The 15,041-nt window shown below is 32.7% G+C and overlaps 1 protein-coding gene and 1 pseudogene across 1 annotated transcript in view; one reads left to right on the top strand and one right to left on the bottom strand.

Annotated features, from left to right (window-relative positions):
- Nucleotides 1-348: 348 nt before the first annotated feature.
- On the bottom strand, nt 349-4,157 carry LOC114734317 (auxin-responsive protein IAA8-like; annotated as a pseudogene).
- Nucleotides 4,158-11,172: 7,015 nt separating this feature from the next.
- The window catches only part of LOC114734270 (phosphoglycerate mutase-like protein 1), a 42,346-nt gene continuing 38,477 nt past the window's right edge, over nt 11,173-15,041 (top strand). The window contains exon 1 of the mRNA XM_028921860.1: nt 11,173-11,182. The gene's annotated coding sequence lies outside the window, so the exon portion shown is untranslated. The remainder of the gene's footprint in view (nt 11,183-15,041) is intronic.

Genomic DNA, 15,041 nt, shown 5'->3' with positions numbered 1-15,041 from the left:
TATCTAAAATCGTGACAATATCTCAAAATTTTATGGCCTTACTCAAAAGCATCACCAAACACAACGTTTTTTATATTGTGAAAAAAAAAATTAACACCGTAAAAAAAAAAAAAAGGAACAGTAAAGCTCAGGCTTCGGAATTTCTACCCTTTGGTTGTGTCAGTTCTTAGATTCAAAACGCTACCAAACATGTGACATTGATAGGTAATAAAAATGTTATAATAAATAATCGTGAAACGGTAAAACAGTTAAATGACAGACACACATAACTGGGTGTGAATTTTCATCACACAAACATACAAGACGTGTCGAAGCAACAATGCAATTTACACTAGAGATTCCTGCATCTCACATCAGGAACTTAGGCACGTAGGATATAACAACATAAGCACTCCCATAATAAATGTCTTGCGGGGGGTTTCATAACGTGTCGGACAGTCTTGAATCAAAAAGTTACTGAACATAAATGGCATGACAATAGGAAACACACAAACAGTAAATAGGAATAAGTAAGGCAGCTTGATGCAAATCCGATTCATGTCCTTGTTCGCTTTACCGCCTAGTTTGAAGCTTTCAATCAGAAGACAGTTGGATAGAACGTGATGAGTGAGGCTGCCTAGCTCCTACTCTTGCTTTTTTCCACAGCCCTTGGAGCTGCAAGCGGCTCAAATATAACGAATTCGAATCAAATGTGGTGATTTTGAAAGGGGCGGAAAAAACTGGTGGTGTTCAATGTAGCTCATATCGTGGCAGAAAACAAACTGAAGCATATGGACACAGTTGATTTTTCAATGCAGGATTTAGAAATTATATCCTTTAGTGACAGGTGACCCTTGGACGGCCTTACAAGTCTGCCACACACTGGAGTAACTTTCTTTTTACTTTGATCTATGACGGAAAGGTTTTCTTTCAACTCCTTTTTGAATGTTTAATTATTTAACTGTGCAAATTGGTTACATGCAAGATCCTTTCGACTCTTCTGATATAATTCACTAGCACCTTATTCAGACTCAGATAGGTCCAGCTTAAATCATAGATGGATGTGAACGAAATACTAACCAAGACCAATGGCATCGGAACTTTTCATGATCCTCAGCCTCCTGCATGTATCAATGAACATCCTGCAAATTGTTGAAATATGAGATTCATAATTGATAACAAGTATTACAATAACGCTAATGTGGTGCAACTCTGTTTTGACTTTCTCTTACAAAAGATAATTTGTGGCAAGCAAAAACATCAGCCATCGCACGCTATTAAATTTGCTAATCCTGCTAATCCTCAAAGGGGAACCCATTTCCCTCGATCAACAGGTCATTATTTACACATTAAATTCGTCTTCAGCCATCAGGCATAAACATCCACAGACAACAATGTTATGGAACAAGCTTGATATAAAAGGCTAGAGCTCGTGAGATTACTTTGCTTTGATCAGCGCATGCATGATATGCATGATACTTTGAATTCATCTCTACTTTAGATGAGCAGTTATAAGTTGCAAGTATGGCATAAATACCAACTTTTCACGCCAAATGTCAGCTTAGAATCACGAAGATCTATAGATGGAACCAGCCTTAGAACACTAAATTTTCACCACATAATAATATGAAAATATCGACAATGTTACACCCAACATGCTTTTATTTTAAAACTTCTTATGTCTAAAAAGTTTGTTTCTTTCTATAAGAAATACCAGCTAAAGAAAACAACTGCATTGACATGTCGGAACTTACTCCCACGGAACATCACCCACAAGCATCCAGTCCCCTCTTTGTCTCATAGGTTAGAACATATTCAGACCCATGAAGCGATCCTTCAGCTTGCTTTCATTTAAAATCTCCCTGCCTAGAGTTCCATTAGAGCCAATTGACCTGAAAACACAATGAAAATACGCAGTAACTGATCCATGCCAACAGATCAAGAATTTTTCTTTAAGTGCTAGATGAGGTCATGTATAATTAATTAATTTCTTACCTATGGTAAAACAGCTGAACATCTTCTCCAGTGCAGATGAAAGTTCTGGATATGCGGAGTAGTTCTTCAATATCTACCTTCCTTAAATATGGAGCACCATCCCTACTGACTTTTGATGAACAGCGCACCAGATCCTGCTTTTCCATCTCCTTCTTCAGTATTCTTCTGAAGTAGTAGCCAGTGAATTCTTCCTGAATGATCTTATAGGAGGCCAACCCACAACTTGGGCCCTGTGCCACAACACACAAGGATGATTATAGATCACTTCCATAGCTTAGCCCCGGAGAGGGATCCATGATGACAGATACATGATACAGCACGAGCTACAAAGACTGTTAGTATTGGTGCCTCATGGCCCAAAATTAATTTTTGTTCCTACTTTCTGCTTACTTGGTAGCTGGTGCATTGCTATTGTTATTGGCAGAACCTTCGAGGTTTGCTCTAGTTTCCTTGACAGAATGAGGCCTCTCAAGTTTTGCCTTTGTTGGTGTTACTTCTTTGGCTTTGGCTTGAGCCCCGAGATTCTCAAGCACACCACTAGTTTTCAATCCCATGTTATGAGAAGGCCTGGGGGACAGTACATTATTGGCCTCTGAATCAGCAAGAAATTTTGCCTGCATATAGATTCACCGGGGCTTTTAGTGCGAGGCCCAGCATTTAACAAACACGCATCCTTAAATTAAACCAGTATTTACCTCTGAGAAACCATTCATGGCATCTGAGAACCCTCTCTTGCTGCCCAAAACAGCAGTCTTTGTTGAAGAGTGGTGATCATCAGTCAATGGGCGCAATGGAAACAAGGGTTTCTCATTCAGCTGAGCTGAGCTTCTCAAGCAGAGATCTGAGTCCCGGTCAGGAGACTGAGATCCTGGAAGGCCAAGCCTCAGCTCTGTGGCTTTTAGGTTTAGGTTACTTTTAGTCTCATCTGAGAAGGACAGGACTGAGCTGTCCACAGAAGAAGAATCAGATAATCCCATAGTTGCGTTCTTTTAACTCTGTGGCATTGAGGAGTCCATTTTCAGCCGCAGTTGAGGAAACCAGCAAAGTAGCATTGGTTTTACCTTCTTCCTCGCCTATGCCGAGCAGCGGCGCAGACATCACAATTCAAGCGGTAGTCACCCAATTTTGTATGGCCTACCAAACACCAAACATTTGGCATTGTTCAGAAAAAGCAACGAATGTTTCAGTAATTTAATGGTATCCCGCAACCAGAAACTTCCAAGTTTAAAGAAAAGAATACATGGAACAAAAAGAATTAAAATAACAGCCGGCTGCTCCTCAATTTTTCTTATAATCAGTCTCAGTAGCTTGATTCTCAAAATTTCCATGACCTATAGAAGCACCACCTTTGTGCGCAAAATATTTTCTTTTGGAAACAAGCAACAGTCACCGATATAAAATCCATATGAATACCCAGAGTATACATGTTAGGTTTTTTTTTTTTTTTTTTGGTAGAGTGAATTTATCAGGAGTTACAGGAAAACAACTAAAGGAGAATGACCCGTAGGATAAGTTCCATTAAAGATAAAGAGAGGAAATTATGATTTATGATCCCACTCTTTGTTAAATCGTCCTGGAGCAGCAAAAGACCTTACAGGTAGAAGATTCGCACATATGCTGACAACGGAGTTAAATAGTAGAAACTAGCAAACCCAGAATGATAGTAAGAGATACAGAAATCCAGTGAAGAAGAAGCACCAACCCCTCCAGGCAACCACTATTCTTAGTTTGGTCGATCAGAAAACAAAAAGCTAAGATGAAGAGCAATACCCCTCATCCCAAAAAGAAAAGAAAAGGGACCAAATCTCCAAAAAGAATTTTGCAGATAATGAAAAACTTAGTTTGGAATGTTAATCATTTGTTGAGAGTAAAATATGAGGAAATGAAAAATGAAATCACACCAAGTGGCCTGGAAAGCAAAAGCAGGAGCGAGGAACAGTAAGGTTTGCAGGAAATAGCAAGAAAATCGGCGGGCAATTGCTTGGTTTGACCAGGAAAAGAAAACAAAACTTGGAAGCAAGACTTGTAAAATGAAAGATTGCAACGCTTTACCTGTACAATTAGCAGATCAGAAAGATGAAGAAGAAACGGAAGAAGAGATGAGCGATTGAGTGAGCATACACAGAGAGTAGCTGTGAGAGAGAGAGAGAGAGAAGACGGAGCTAAGGACCCTCCATTTGTCACAACGTAACAAAAGCTTATTTGCTGTCCGATGTGAAGCTCAATGCATTAAAATAAGGGCTTTAATAAAAAAGAAAAAGTGTCTTGAAAAAAATACACCTCCCCTTATATTGCTCTCCTTTTTAATTTTCAATTGCGGCATTTCCTGTGAATTTGTACCAAGTTAGAAATGAACCATTTTGTTCCTTTTATTTGTTTATTTTTTCGTACTCTGTTAAATAGGAAATATTTTCTAGCATATTATATAAATTTTGAGAAATAAGTAATCCTACTCATAATTTATGAATAATATGATTAGTACTCATAAATTAGTACATTATTATGAGCATATAGTGAGATTTATAGTAAATCAATCCTAAATTAAGAGTACCGTGATCCATTTATCTGAGCGTGACAACGGAAAGCTCGTCTAATTACGTCAATTACATTTATTGATGTTTGGGCTAAAAGGTATATAAATTGATGTATTAATTCCAAATTTATTGCGTTGCTTTAAGCTTTAATAATAACCGCCGAACAATTGAGGGAACTCGCGCATCAAAGTCTAATCCTGTTTTAGGAATGACGCCACACATTACATATATACAACCACCCATCCCGTATTTATTTATATTTATAGACTACAACCAAACTTTTATAACTAAAACCAGAAGTAGTATATATACACACTTTGCTCCTGTGTTTGATATAGGAGTTATTTTAGAAAGTTAATATTAATCTTATATATAATACATATTTTATATATTCATCATTTTTTTAAATCAGTCCTACTGATATTCTTATTAATATTCTCCCAATAATAATAAAATAGGAGAGGGAGGAAATTAAAGAAGATATTTAAGATGTTTTAAAAAAAAATCTCATATTAACTATTTTAACTAATATTCTTAATCTACTCAAATTAGTTAGTTAGGTCTTATATTAAAAACTAGAAAAATATATTGCAGTGAAACAAATGTAACATTTAGTATGAAGCATTAAAAATAAAAGATAAAAATTAAAATTAAAATTTAAAAAAAAATCCATTAAGAGTATTTGGTATATCGGACTAGTTGTCACTTAGGATTAAAAAATACCATGAGAAAATGGTATTCTTTGATCCCACCTATATGGGTTCACTTATTTATGAGTCGTAACCAATTTCCTCATATTAAATATTACTAATGAGTTTTCACAATTTTAATGACGATGTTTTCAACCCTGATAAATATATTGCCTAAAAACAGAAAACCCCATAAATGTCCTTTTCATGAAAACAAAAATGAGCGAAGCCTGTTTGAAAACCAAATGGTTTTAAGCAAATAGCGATAACGATTTAGCCTCGTTATTTTATTTATTTTTCAAATTAAAATTTTAAGAAGCCAGTACAGACAAACAAACAGTGGGTTTCGACTCATCGCACGACGTCTCGGGATATTTCGTGTGTTGGTTGAATTTCCAGGGCAAGAGGTTTTTCTCAGGCAATTCAAGTTCTAATTACAAGAACTAATTAATTAGTTTAAAAAAATTAATAAAAATTAAGTTAGTTATTTGTAATAAATAGATGTTGTCTTTTCTAAAATATTCTTGCTAATTAAGTATATTGGTTAGAATTATTATTGTTAGAAGGACTATCTTGAAAAAAATGTATAAATATGATAGACAAAATAGATTGATGTCTTATATTTAAAATTAAAATAAAAGTTAAACAAAATCTTATATTAAGAACGGGGGGAGTATCAAATAATATGGTTTTCCGGGAATAATTTGTAATTGTGGTGGAATGTTACTGTTAGAGGATCTGCCCTTCTAAAATATGTGTGGTATGTTTTACTGCTGGGAAAGTCTTTTTTTTTTTTGGGTTAAAAAATTAGTGTATTTATTTTCTTATTTGACAGAACCATATTGAGGGGTACTGGAGAATCTTTTGACAAGAAATGGGAAGTGCAAAGTGATTACACCCTAAAGTGGAAATATGGCCATGGGCATAGGATATATTTTTGCATGCTTTGTTCCTCTCATATTCCTCCATTATTAGTGTGGGATGATCTGGCAACTACAACAAGGCCCCCACTATTTCTGTTTCTATACACGTGGCGAGTGAATTTATACAAGAAGTCGGAGAATCAATTATACTTATTAATACTTCCTCCGCTACTAATTATAAGAATTAGTTGACTAATTTAAAAATATTAAATAAATAAATTAAGTTAGTTATTTGTAATAAATATGTATTGTCTTTTCTAAAATATCCCTGCTAATCAAGTTTATTGGCTAGAACTACCATTATTAGAGGAACTATCTTGGGAAAGAATATATAAATATGAGAGATAAAATGGATTGTGGTCTTGTAATTAGGACCAAAATAAAAGTCAAACAATGTCTTATATTAAAGACCCGAGGTAGTAGTTTGCTTAAAAAAATATATTATCCCTTATCCTTAATATAAAAACTAATTAATTAATTTGAATACATTAAGAAAATTTGTTGAGTTGATTATTTATAATAAACAGATACTTTTTTCTTAAATACTATTGATAATCAAGTGTATTGGCTTCAATATTTGATAAAACATTTAAATATATGTAACTACTATAAAAATTAGTTTTTAAAAATAAAAAATATTAGAAACAAAGTGAATTAAAATATTATATTTAAGACTAAACTAAAAATTAAAATAGTTCTATTATTAAAAATAAGAAGTAGTATTTATCCATAGAAGGCAAGCCGATAAGCGGGCATGAAAGTTATTGAGAAAACTGGAAGAAAATTCCCCTTGAAAGTTTTTATCGACTAGAAGAACATGATAGACTTTTATATACAAAAGAATATTAATATATATGTTGCAAATTTTATATACACTTGGAATTAATAATCTGATTTGGACTATCCTCGTTAATAAAATTCCTAATAAGGAATTGTTTCCCTAATTCTTCTACAAATATATTAAGATGAGGTTAGATTTAAATATGTGATGCATTACGGTAAATTTCGAAGAGGAGCCTTTGACCCCCAAAAAAAAAAAAAGTAAGAGGAGCCAATTGAGGATTGTGTAAATTAATTGGCACTTTTACCCCTAGCATCACCTCCTCACGGCCTGTTTCACCATGCGGCCTTCAATGGAGCATATCATCATGACAACAACAGCAACGGTTATAATTTCGCATGCAAACACATTAATTAGCTTATTCCAAACATGACCCTTTACTTTTTAAATTCTCATTTTTAAGCAGAGTATATGCTTAGGATGCATACGTGTGCATTGGTGTGTATACACACACTGACACACTGATACTCATTCTCTGCTTACATAACTGGGAAATTAGATTTGGAACGTTTGAGTGGAATCCGAATAAAAATAATTTTACAGGAAATAAATATACAAGAAATATTTTATATTGATTTACGTAAAAATACTTTTTAAATCCCAGAACCCCCTTAAAAAGTATTTAAGAAAAATGCTTTTATATAAGTTCATGTACTTACATCACACAACACAAAATTACTTTTAAAAAGCTAATCCAATGTCCCAGTCAAGCTGGGCTTTGAGTTCTGTAAAACATGCCCAGTGAATGTCATGATGCGCTGTCAATTTATTATATGATGTTTGTTCATTTATGATTTATTTATTGCATTTTATTGTTTTATTTGCGATTAGCTTTAATTATAGTGTGACTTTTTATTTGATCGCAGGGGAAGGTAAAAAACAAAAGAGTGGGATGAAAGAAAAATATACCGTGCTTAGCCACATATGGAAATATGACAGTAATTTCAACCACCACACTCATTACTGCACCTTTTATCTGTTTATCTTTTTTTCAAAAGTGGCAAGATTCCTTCTTCAACATTATACACACAACCCTTATTTAATTCCGCAAATGCCCCCACCCCTTCACATGCATGGCTCCCCCCTCTTATACTTTCACGTCATTAGACCCCGCGTCATTTTCCCCCTCCCGGGACAAATAAGGAAATCCATATATTCCATCCATCCACAACTTCTCCAACCCCTTTTGGAGGTGTTTGGACAAGAATAAAACTATAATTTCAGAAATATTTTTACAATATACGAAGTAAATATATGAAAGAGTTTCTTTCGATTTGTAAAAAAATACTTTTAAGAAACATTTATAGGATTAGCCAAACACCTTTTTATTCTCGATCCTTTGCCCAGCACAGCGTAGCAAAGCTGAGGATGACCCATCCAAATTGGCCCCAAAAAAACACACACATCATCAATGCTTTTAAAAATTAGTAATAAAAAACTCGTGGGATGTTAAGAAAATTATCTTATATTTCGAGGGGAAAATTAATAAAAAAACAAGTCATTCTGATGTTTTCAACTTTTTAGTACCGTTGAATCTTAAAAATATTTAGGGATCATTTTTTCATAAATATAAAAGGAATAAGCGGGGGCGAGGGATGTATTTATTTTTTTAATTATATAATACTATTTAGTCCTTAATATAAGATCTATTTAACTGATTTGATTAGATTAAAGAAGTTAGGTAAGTTAGTTAATCATAAGAAATATGACATGTTTTTCCTAAAACATTATAATCATTTTTCTTAATATCCTCTCTCTCTCTTCTACTTAATTATGATTAAGAAAGTATCTATAGGGATAATTTTTTAAAAAAATAAATATATACAATAAAATTTATATTTAAAACTTAAATTAACTTAATAATTAAATTCTATATTAAAAATAAGAAGAATAATGTTTTTTTGAGTAAATCAGAAGAGGAATATTTGGTTAAAGGAGTGCAAAATAAGGGTGGGGGGAAGTGGGTAGAGGGGGGCAGAGAAAAACAAGGGAAAGAGAGACGACGCGTTGGGGGACAAGAAAGCGGCTTTTAATTTTGACTTGCCGGGTTCAGAACGCGACACCTGACATCCTTCACTTACTCTCACACATCCCCTCCACGCTCTCCTCCTCGCGCGTCACTCTCACCGCTCAATCACCTCTCTCCCAACTGCCTTTTCTCCTCTGCGGTTAGGACGGCGGGCCCCGGTCGAAACCCCATCATGCCGTCGCTTTTTCATGTCAATATGTGACTGCACGCGTGTGCATGGCTTCCATTTCCATAGCCTGGATTTAGTAACATATTTTCTTTTTCTTTCCATTATTTTAAATTAAATATGTGATTTTTTTCTCTCCATTTCATTAAAATTATACTTCCCCACCTAGCAAATATAAGTCTGATAAAATGTTTTAAGTGACAACTAATACGTAGTTCTAAAAATATCCCTTTTAAATAGGGTAAATGACTCGAGTTTAGGATATTATGACTTTAAATGGAGGATAAATGCTTTTAAAATATTTTTACATAATACTACATCCAATTCTTAATATAAGACTCCGATCTACTTTGTCTGCTATATTTATACTTTTTTTTTTTCAAAACAGCCCTTCTAACAATGATAATTCTAGTTAGTACACTTGATTAGTAAGGATATTTTAGAAAAAATAACACTTATTTAAGACAAATAACTAACTCAACTTACATCCTTAATCTCCTTAAATTAGTCAACTGGCTCTTATAATTAGGACCGGAGGTATTAATATATAGATGTTGCTGTGATCTTCTTAATTTGCGTGTTTTCCAATTACTTCTATTTAAGGACGGAGGAAATAATATAACTCAGGTTGATTTAAGTGGCATGGGTTATTGTTGCCTAAGAAAGAGTATGGGATTAGAATCCTTATTCTTGTACACACGGCATCTTAGTTAGGATAGGTACACTCTTTCTCTTCAATATCTTGGAAGAGTTCACATTTATCCTCAATAGGGTTACGTTTGCTCGTTCTACTTATAAAAAATATAGTATGCTTTTTAAAAAATTTTATATTTTATTTAAATCTAGCTTTTAAGTCAACACCTTCCATCTAATCAATTCACATATTTTTTTGCTATGTAAAATTTTATGTATACATATGCTTTTAAATGATCTCATCCATTTTTTATCTGCACAGGTTAACCAATAAATTTGTGATGGCCAAAAAATTAAATTTATTATCTTTTCACACACGCATATAATTATATTAAGCTTCATAAAACTTATGTTAATTAAAAAATAAAGTGAATTAAATTCAAGAAATAAATAATTACATTCAAAGAAATAAGCAAAGCGTTTAGAAAAAAAAAAGATCGTTATTTTTGGAAGAAACAATAATCTCGATATTAGTTTGCCGTCTTTTCTGTGGTGAAATTCTTTTGTTCTGCTGATTTTGGGAAGCATAATTGATGGGCACCTGGGCACGCTTTGCTGTTAAGCACGGGAGACGCACCGGGGCATCATGTAAACTTACTATTCTGCATGTTAATTATGATGTTTCGGCTTCTGAGCCGTTGGATCTTCAACATCCTCATCATCTCCCCCCATTTTCTAATTTCTCTGTGACGCCACGCGCACGCCAGCTTCGCGCCCTCTTTAGCTCTTTTCCCCGGAACCAGTTAAGTCTTTATCGCTTTCATGGGCACTTTAAACTTATTAGATCTGAATAGTCCATATCTTATTTAAATAGTCAAGATTTGATTTTTTTTATTTATTAAAAATAATTTTTAATATGGATAAAATCTAAAATAAAGATAATCTCTTAACTATCATTTTTTTCAAAAAATAGTTTTTTCTATTTAAAATAATTAATTAAAGATTTCAAATATGCACCGCTCAAATCATATATAGACGATCCAGATTTGATAAGTTTAGAGTACTCATCAAAATGATGAACACCGAAACTACTTCTCTTTTTCCCAGCGTGCCCATCCCCTTGAGACCGAATCAGCTCCGCAATTTTTTGTGTGCTTTTTACATAATTTTGTATAAACTGAAAAAGAGAGATAAAAAAAAGAAGAAAATTACACACAGGTTCCACAAAAAGTAATTAATTTTGAAAAAGTCTCTCAAAATCCCAAAATACTTCCTAAGTCTCCAAGGACTTCAGAGAAAAAAAATTAAAATTGTGAAATTACCTACTTGCCCTCATTGATGGAAAATGTTGTAATTGACTGCTGTGTAGGTTGTAACTGTAACTGTGCATGTTGTCATTCAGTGAGAGCAAGTAGGTAATTTTACAATTTTAATTTTTTACTCTGAGGTCCCTGGAAATTTAGGAAGCATTTGGAGATTTTCAAAGATTTTTTCAGAATTATTTGTTTTCTATGGGACCTGCGTGTAATTTTTCCTAAAAAAAGAGTAAAAAATATATTAAAATAATACTACCTCCAGTCCCTAATATAAGACTTTGTTTGACTTTTGTTTTGGTCTTAAATATAAGACCCTAATCCACTTTATCTCTTATATTTATGTATTTTTTCCTAATATAGTCATTTTAACAATAATAGTTTTAACTAATACACTTGATTAACAAGAATATTTAAAAAAAACAATACCTATTTATTATAAATAACTAACTTAATTTCTTTTTTTAATCTCCTCAAATTAATCAACTAGTTTTTATAATTAGGACCGGAGGAGGTAGTACTACTGTCTTCGGATTCGTTAAAAGAAACTAGCGTATATCGAGCAGCTGATGATCCTTGGTTAATTATATGTGTCTGCATTAGTTTTTCATTCATTTCCTCCCTTAATAATCCTTTCTATGAATATTAAATATATATTTTTTTATATATTTATCGGATTTAATCAATTTTTTAACCTCCATAATTTGCTAATTCGCCAGCGACTAAGCTCGTGTCAAGGAAAATGAGCGACGCATCATCTTATCAGAACCACCAAACGAATGCTAAATCTTAATCCATCAGGAAATAGACTCTAATGCTTAATTATTATTAGGCTTTTAGCCTAGCTAGTATTTTAAAGGAAAAAACATTACATGATCCCATTAAATAATTATATAAATTATTCTGTTATAGTTATTCATCTCAGTCAATTCATGAGTGGTTTTAATTAAACGTTTCCTTAATGCGTTCACGCTTCTTAAAGAGGTTTCATGGCGGGTCAGGTATGAAATTATAAGGGTGGAAGAGGAAAGCTATGTCCGTTGCTACTTTACTCTGTCTGGGTATACTCATCATTCGGCTGTCTCGTCAATTTTGACTCCTGCCAGGCACGTGCTTGGTCTAACCCTTTACTGTTATTATTATAATTATTATAAATTTTAAATAACTAATTTACTAATAATGAATAATTAGTTAAATTAATAGATAGATTAAAAATATATTTTTGTTTATAAATATATTCTTATAATAAATAAAAAAGAATGAAAGAATGTGTTAGAAGTGTGATAAGAGAAAGTATAAAAAAAAGAGAGAATAAATAATTAAGGACAAAAGTATAAAAAATACATTAAATATTTAAAAAATCTAAATTAAAATTTATATAGTAAACGATATCCCCTGTAAATTTAAAGTTTATGAATGGTATCAATATTAATGACGCGGGGTTGTCGTGCAATAAATATTTGATTTTTATCGGTTCCTATGCAATTTTTTAAATATTTATTTTGGTTTGCTCTGCGTCTTTTTATTGCCCGTTCTTTGGTTTTTATTTCTTCAATATTCTTCTGACAAAAATTCCAAGAGAGTTTAAACACTAAACAATGTACGATTTTGGTTCCATCATTCCTTTAATATTTGTTTGCGCTTTGTCATTATATATATAATATATTACTATCTTCAGTTTTTAATATAAGATTTACTTTGACTTTTAATTTAATTTTAAATATAAGAGTCCAATTTATTTTTAATTTGGTCTTATATGTAAGTTAGTACTTATAGTAGTTGTACATTTTAAAGATTTTATCGCACAGTAATTCTAACTAATACACATGATTAGTAATAGTATTTTAAAAAGACAATATCTATTTATTACAAATAATTAGCTTAACTAATTTTTTTAATTTGTTCAGATTAATCAATTAGTTATCATTAACTATTATATTAAAGATAGGTGTAGCATTATTTGATGTTTGTCTTTGCTTTATCTCCCCATATCTACATGCGATTTTTTTTTACTGCATTAAACTTTTTTTTCATGATCAATGTGGCCTTCAAAATAAACTATACAGTCAGCCAAAGTAATCGTTTGTCATTATATTATTTTGCCTTTCACTTGATGTTTGTCCCCGCTTTATCATCCCATTAGCTCGAGAATAATGATAATGTTTCTCTTTTTCTGATAAAATAATGATATATAATCGAGATAGTGGCTCGTGACCGAACCAAAAGGTTTATAAATAGTTCCTTAACCGCAACTTTAGGCTTGATTTTAAGCCTTTGATTGTAAGTTGTTCCCTTTTTTTTTTTTGACAGTAAATTAAGACAACCAACTATAATCAAATAATTAAACTCATATAAAAATCCATTCCCGTTGGGCCTAATATGCCACAAAAATAAAATATAAAAAAATATTCCAGCATAAAGTGATTGTTTTTGCAATAAAGATGAGGAGTGATGTATAGTTAAAACTAGAGGTGTTCATGGAGCCCAGTAGCCCGCTACGCCCGCCCAACGGCCCAAGCCCGCAAGAAAATACCCAGCCCGTCCTAAAAAAAATGGCCCAAAAGATATATTGGGCATGTTCGGGCTGGGCATCGGGCACGGTATGCTGCCTTGCCCATTTGGCCCTGCCCGCAAAAATATATATTATTTTATTTATATATATTTTATTTGTCTCATATTTATCTCCTGAATAAAACACATTGTTGCATCAATATTCAATATTCATTATACTTATTTATTTTCAAATGATTTTGAGAGTAAACGTGTTATCATTTACTGCAATTTGTATAACCATTTTCTTTTTTAGTACAAACATTATGACCATTAGCAATTTATATAATTGATCCATGCTCTTATGAGTATTTGGGAGTTATGGAAAAAAAATATTTACATTTGGTTGAGAAATTTTAGAAACTAGAAAAGCAATTAAGTTTAATAAAGTATACTAGCAACATTTTTGTTTGTCATAATTTACTCCTCTTAGCTACTATAAAATGTTGTTTCATAATATATTAAATAGAAATAACTAAATTAAGGTCAAGTTGCCATTTTAATATAAAGTTACATTAGATTATCTAGAGGAACATAAATAACTAGTTAAGTAATATAGTATATTGATTTGCTGGGCATAGAAGCCCGCCCTGCCCAGTCCGCATTTGCCCAACCCGAATTTACTAGGGCTTTTCATGGGCAGGGCCGGGCAATGGGCTGCATTTTCAAGCCCGTTCATTTTTCGGGCTGGGTATCGGGCAAGGGTCTTGTCCTGTCCAGCCCTGCCCATCTGCAGCCCTAGTTAAAACATATTGTCAAAGCTCGAAATTTTAAGACAGAAGCTCCCTTTAAAAAAAAAAAAATGTATGTACTGCATAAATAAATTATTCGGAGCAGCAAAGAGCAAACATAATGCACTCTACACCTACACGTTATAACTATAATAATAACATATAATAATTGTTGACAAAATGATTTAAGTCCAATGGATTACCATGAGAGAGAAAACTTTGCTAAGCAGCAAGCAAAATGACAGAGATTCTTCGCAAGCTGAATTTATGAGACAGATATACGAGACAGATGAGATTTATGTTGTGTCTCATGCACTAAGCTCCAATAATTGTCTCTTTCTCATGTTATGTTCTCCTCTATAGATTTAACCACCGCTTCTGCTTAACAAGAACTCACAATTTTTATCATCCATTATGTAAATAATATAGATTTTAAGACGACTTTTGTTTTCCCTGCCATATTAAGAATGTTAAAAACCGCTTTTATCTTGCTTCCTGCTTCATCGGAACGTGTTAAGATAACAAAAATATAAAAAATATTACATTAATTTAAAACGTTTTAAAGATGTCACTTAAGAAATACTGATTATGCGTGTTAATAATACCAGAATTTGGCATGTTTAATAATAACGCTGTAATAAAGTGAAAAAGAGCATGG

This window comes from Neltuma alba, unplaced genomic scaffold, assembly GCF_004799145.2.
Source record: "Neltuma alba isolate B1F8T4 unplaced genomic scaffold, ASM479914v2 tig00013084_pilon, whole genome shotgun sequence".
NCBI classification, from domain to species: domain Eukaryota; kingdom Viridiplantae; phylum Streptophyta; class Magnoliopsida; order Fabales; family Fabaceae; genus Neltuma; species Neltuma alba.
Note: the sequence above shows the minus strand (reverse complement) of the source record. Positions and strands in the feature narration are given on the sequence as shown.